Here is a 6,730-nt window from a genome sequence, read left to right on the forward strand (position 1 = left end):
TTCTGTCAGGGGAAAAACTATCCCCTAACTTGTCTCTCTTTACAATGAGATTTGTGTATCATAGATCATGCCTGAAAGCAAGGCATATTGAGGTTTTAAAAAAGAAAGAAATCAGTCTTCTGGATTTTTCCAACAAATGGAAACATTTCTATATTCAACAAAATATCCTAATACATGGGAAAGTTCTTACCAGTAATATGCAACTTTAAAACCCCAACTGTCTTACTCCCCAGCTCCTCCTTCCCTGCTTACTGGTAAGGACAACACTGCTTGAAGTTGTCACCCTCTTCCAAGTACTGTGCATTACACACACACACCCACACAGACACACACTTTATAGCTCTTCAACTTTTACAAAGGTACCTTTCATTGAATGCCTACTCTGTCCTAGGCATATTCTTCATAGTTTCACATTTAATTCTCACAATTTTTTAGGAAGTTATTATTACTCCCACCTTCTAGATAAGAAACCTAAGTTTAGGATACATAGCTAGTCAGTGGTGGGATTGAGATATAAACCTACCTCATGCTTTTCTCCGTTGTCAGTTTGCCTATTGCAATATAGCTATTAAACTTGTGCATACATTATTTTAAATTCTGCTACTTTAAATTAACATTATGGGATAGAATTATTATTTTAATGGAGGCAATATAATATTCCATTAAGCATTCTTCTGTCATTGGACATTTAAATCATAGAACTTTGCTCCAATTTTTTATTGCCCTGAAATAAATATATCCTCATGCATATAGCTTTCATTTTCTTTTGAAAAATTTCCACTGTGTTGTAGAGATTATTTCATTGTTTCTCTTTCTTTATACTGCTTTATTGAAGGATAAATGATAAACAAAAACTAAAATGTACTTAAAGTGTACAGCTGGATAGATTTAGACATATATGTGCATATATGTATACACATGCATATCTGTGAAACTATCACTATAATCAAAATAGTGAACATATCCATCACTCCTAAAACTTTCCTTCCGTCCCTTGGCAATCCCTTCCTCTGCCATTTCCTGTCCTCCTCATTTATTCCCAGATAACACCTGATTTGCTTTTTGTCAACATAGATTAGTTTGCACATTCCAGAATTTTCTATAAATGGAGTACATATACACTATATATTCTTTTTTGTCAGGCTTCTTTCACTCAGCGTAAGTATTTTAACAATCATCCATGTTGTAGCAATGTCTCATTTGTTTTTATTCCTGAATAGTATTTCATTGTAGGGATATGCTATAATTTATTTATCCATTCTCATGATAATAGAAAATTGGCTGTTGACAGTTTTGGCTGTTACAAATAAAGTTGCTATGAACATTTACGTACAAGTCTTTGAATGGAGATATATATTTTCTTCTCTTGTGTAAATATGTAGGAGTGGAATGGTTGGATCATATACAGTTTAACTTTTAAAGAAACCACCAAATTGTTTTCCAAAGTGGTGGGCCTGTTTTATATTTCCACCAGCAGTGTATTAGAGCTCCAGTTCCGTCACATCCTCACCATCACTTAGTACAGTCAGCCTTTTTAATTTTAGCTATTCTAGTAGGAGTGTAATACTACCTCATTGTGGCTTTAGTTTATAATTCCTTAATGACTGAACAATAGGAGAACATATTTTCATGTATTTATTTGCCATCCATATATCTTCTTTGGTGAAGTATCTGTTCAAATCTTCTGCCCATTTAAAAAATTTATTATTGATTTCTTAATAATATAATATAGTCTTTTTTTAATAGATCTTTATTGGACTATAATTGCTTCACAATACTGTGTTAGTTTCTGTTGTACACCAAAGTGAATCAGCCATATGCATAGCAAATGAAACCATAAACAAGAGAAAAAGACAACCCTCAGAATGGGAGAAAATGTTTGCAGATGAAATGACAAAGGATTAATCTCCAAAATATACAAACAGCTCATGGAGCTCAATATAAAACAAACCGAACAATCCAATTAAAAAATGGGTGGAAGACCTAAATAGACATTTCACCAAGGAAGACATACAGAGGGCCAAGAGGCACATGAAATAAACAAACAACCCAATGAAAAAATGGGCAGAAGACCTAAATAGACATTTCACCAAGGAAGACATACAGAGGGCCAAGAGGCACATGAAAAGATGCTCAACATCACTAGTTATTATAGAAATATAATATAGTCTTATATTCTCTATATTGGAGTTTTAAAAAAATATGGTTTGGATACAAATCCTTTATCAGATATATGCATAGTAAATAGTTTCTCCTAGTCTGTAGCTTGTCATTTTCTTAAGTGCCTTGGTCAAGATGTATTATCCTTTTGTATGAATTGTTGATTTTAACTGGTAAAAAGTTTTTTCGAATTTTTCCATCTATATTCATGAGGGATGTTGGTCTGAAGTTTCCTTTTCTTACAATACTTTTGTATGGTTTGCTGTCAGAGTAATACTGACCTCAGAATGAGTTAGAAAGTATTCATTCCTCTGTGATTTTCTGAGTTTTATAGATTTGGGACTATTTCTTCCTTAAATATTTGCAGAATTCAATAGTGAAGCTATGTGAGCCTGGAAATTTCTTTGTGAGAAACTACAAATTCAACTTTTGTAAGAGTTCTAGGGTTTTTTCAAGTTACCTATTTTTTCTTGATTGAGCTTTGGTTGTCTCTTTCAAGGAATTTGACCATTTAAGCTGTCTATTGATACAAGTTGTTTATGATAGTCCCTTATTTTTCTTTTAGTAGCTATAGAATATGTAGTGCTGTCACCTGATGTCACTTCTCATTCCTGATATTAGCAATATGTGTCCTCTTCTCATCTTTTCCTGATCAGCCTGGTTAGAGATTTACCAATTTCATTGATATTCTCAGAGAATCAGATTTTGGTTTCACTGATTTTCCCTATTGATTTCCTGTTTTGCTATTTCATTAGCTTCTAGAGATCTGATATGTTTCATTTCCTTATTTATGTTTTCTTCTTTTTCTATTTTCTTAAAGTGGAAGCTGAGGGTAATACCTTTCTTCCTTTCTAATATAGGCATTTAGTGCTATAAAATTCCCTGTAAGTACTGCATGGTGTCCTACAATCGTTGATGTTTTTCCATTTTTATTCAGTTCACCATAATTTTTAAGCTTCCCTTTGATTTCTTCTTTAATCCAGCATTAAAGAAGTTTATAATTTAGTTTCCAAACACTTACGGATTTTCCAGAGATATTTCTGTTACTGAATTCTAATTTAATTCCATTGTGGCCAGTGAACATATTTTGTATATCGAGACTCATTTTATGTCCCAGAATATGGTCTGCCCTGGTAAATGTTCCATGTGCACTTGCAAACAATGTATATGCTGCTGTCTGTGGGTAGAGTGTTCTATAAATATCTACCGGGTTAATTTGGTTAACAGTATCCATACTTCTCTGTCCTTACTGATTTTCTGCCTACTTGTTCTATCAATCATCGAGAGAGGGGTATTAACATTACCGACTATAATTAGAGTTTGTCTATGTCTCCTTACACCTCTATTTTAAAATTTTGTTATTAGCTGCATGACTACTTAGTATTATTCTGTTTTGTTGATGTACTGACTCCTTTAAATTATAAAATAACCTTATTTATCCTTGGTAAATACTCTTTGCTCTAAAATTTTCTCTGATAACATAGCCACTGCAGCTTCCTTTTTGACTAGTTTTAGGACAGTGTATTGTTTTCCATTTTTCTTCTGTAGGATAAGTTGGCAGTGATTACCTGTGGGAAGCAAAAATACACATGGGGATAGAAGTGAAAGGTGAACTCATACTTCATTGCTTGGAAAAAGTACTGCAGGTTACCATAAGGCCTTTAATGGAAGAGTTGGTTGATTTTTGTTCCTTTCTGTCTTAGGATAAACTAAATTTTATTGCTTAGCAGAATATAAGGCCCATAAAAACTGTTCAAAATGAACAGTTATATGTGTAAGTTATGAGGATAGTCTATTCATTTCCTGCGCAATCCTTTCTTAAGACTTATAAAATTAATTTTAAGAAAATCATGGCATTCTGGACATTACAGACATCCAGACACACTCCACCATCAGTAACTGTTGTCCCATGATTAATAGGGGGAAAGAGGAGGAAGATCAATAAAGGAGTACCTTAAATTTTAAAATATGTCAAATCAGTATTTTCTTTCCCTTAACCAACTGTATTAACAAATAAAAAACCTGAGAGAGACTTGGGGCAAAGACTGGAAAAAGTATCTTGGATGAATTAAGTAAACACACAGCTAATACATCAACACACTTATAGTTTTCTAAAATACATTTTTATGTGGTGATTTTTACTAGCGTGTTTTATTCAGAAATATTTCCTATAACATACAACTTACTGTTTTTTTTAACATCTTTATTGGAGTATAACTGCTTTACAATGGTGTGTTACTTTCTGTTATATAACAAAGTGAATCAGCTATATGTATACATATATCCCGATATTCCCTCCCTCTTGTGTCTCCCTCCCACCCTCCCTATCCCACCCCTCTAGGTGGTCAAAAAGCATCGAGCTGATCTCCCTGTGTGATGCAGCTGCTTCCTACTAGCTATGTAATTTACATTTGGTAGTGTATATGTCAGTGACACTCTCTCACTTCGTCCCAGTTTACCTTTCCCCCTCCCCGTGTCCTCAAGTCCATTCTCTGCGTCTGCGTCTTTATTCCTGTTCTGCTGCTAGGTTCGTCAGAACCTTTTTTTTTTTTTTTTAGATTCCATATATATGTGTTAGCATACGGTATTTGTTTTAATGTTTCTGACTTGCTTCACTCTGCATGACAGACTCTAGATCCATTCACCTCACTACAAATAACTCAATTTCGTTTCCTTTTACGGCTGAGTAATATTCCATTGTATACGTGGGCCATATCTTCTTTACCCATTCATCTGTTGATGGACACTAAGGTTGCGTCCATGTCCTGGCTATTGTAAATAGTGCTGCAATGAACATTGTTCATGTGTTTCTTAGCCATCTGTATATCTTCTTTGGAGAAAAGTCTATTTAGATCTTCTACCCATTTTTGGATTGGGTTGTTTGTTTTTTTGAAATTGAGCTGCATGAGCTGCTTGTACATTTTGGAGATTAATCCTTTGTCAGTTGCTTCATTTGCAAATATTTTCTCCCATTCTGAGGGTTGTCTTTTCGTCTTGCTTGTGGTTTCCTTTGCTATGCAAAATCTTTTAAGTTTCATTAGGTCCCACTTGTTTATTTTTGTTTTTATTTCTATTTCTCTAGGAGGTGGGTCAAAAAGGATCTTGCTGTGATTTACATCATAGAGTGTTCTGCCTATGTTTTCCTCTAAGAGTTTTACAGTGTCTGGCCTTACATTTAGGTCTTTAATCCATCTTGCTGTGATTTATGTCAAAGAGTGTTCTTCCTATAAAACTCTAAGAGTTTTATAGTGTCTGACCTTACATTTAGGTCTTTAACCCATTTTGAGTTTATTTTTGTGTATGGTGTTAGGGAGTGTTCTAATTTCATTCTTTTACATGTGGCTGTCCAGTTTTCCCAGCACCACTTATTGAAGAGGCTGTCTTCTTTCCATTGTTTATTCTTGCCTCCTTTATCAAAGATAAGGTGACCATATGTGCATGGGTCTATCTCTGGGCTTTCTATCCTGTTCCATTGATCTATATTTCTGTTTTTGTGCTAGTACCATACTGTCTTGATTAGTGTAGGTTTGTAGTATGGTCTGAAGTCAGGAAGCCTGGTTCCTCCAGCTCAGTTTTTCTTTCTCAAGATTGCTTTGGCTATTCAGGGTCTTTTGTATTTCCATACAAACAGTGAAATGCCACTGGTAGTTTGATAGGGAATGCATTGAATCTGTAGACTGCTTTGGGTTATAGTCATTTTCACAATGTTGATTCTTCCAATCTAAGAACATGGTATATCTCTTGATCTGTTGGTATCATCTTTAATTTCTTTCATCAGTATCTTATAGTTTTCTGCATGCAGGTCTTTTTTCTCCTTATGTAGGTTTATTCCTAGGTATTTTATTCTTTTTGTTGCAGTGGTAAAGGGGAGTGTTTCCTTAATTTCCCTTTCAGATTTTTCATCATTAGTTTACAGGAATGCAAGAGATTTCTGTGCATTAATTTTGTATCCTGCTATTTTACCAAATTCATTGATTAGCTCTAGTAGTTTCCTGGTAGCATCTTTAGGATCCTATATATATAGTATCATGTCATCTGCAAAAAGTGACAGCTTTACTTCTTGTCTGATTTGGATTCCTTTTATTTCTTTTTCTTCTCTGATTGCTGTGGCTAAAACTTCCAAAACTATGTTGAATAATACAGGTAAGAGTGGGCATCCTGGACTTGTTCCTGATTTTAGAGGAAATGGTTTTTCAGTTTTTCACCATTAAGAATGATGTTGGCTGTGGGTTTGTCATATATGGCCTTTATTATGTTGAGGTAACTTCCCTCTATGCCTATTTTCTAGAGAATTTTTTAATCATAAATGGATGTTGAATTTTATTAAAAGCTTTTGCTGCATCTATTGAGATGATCATATGGTTTTTATCCTTCAATTTGTTAATATGGTGTATCACATTGATTGATTTGCATACATTGATGAATCCTTGCATTCCTGTGATAAACCCCACTTGATCATGGTGTATGATCTTTTTAATGTGCTGTTGGATTCTGTTTGCTATTATTTTGTTGAGGATTTTTGCATCTATGTTCATCAGTGATATTGGTCTGTAGTTTTCTTTTTTTGTGA

The sequence above is a fragment of the Physeter macrocephalus genome, chromosome 9 (genome assembly GCF_002837175.3).
Source record: "Physeter macrocephalus isolate SW-GA chromosome 9, ASM283717v5, whole genome shotgun sequence".
Taxonomy (NCBI): domain Eukaryota; kingdom Metazoa; phylum Chordata; class Mammalia; order Artiodactyla; family Physeteridae; genus Physeter; species Physeter macrocephalus.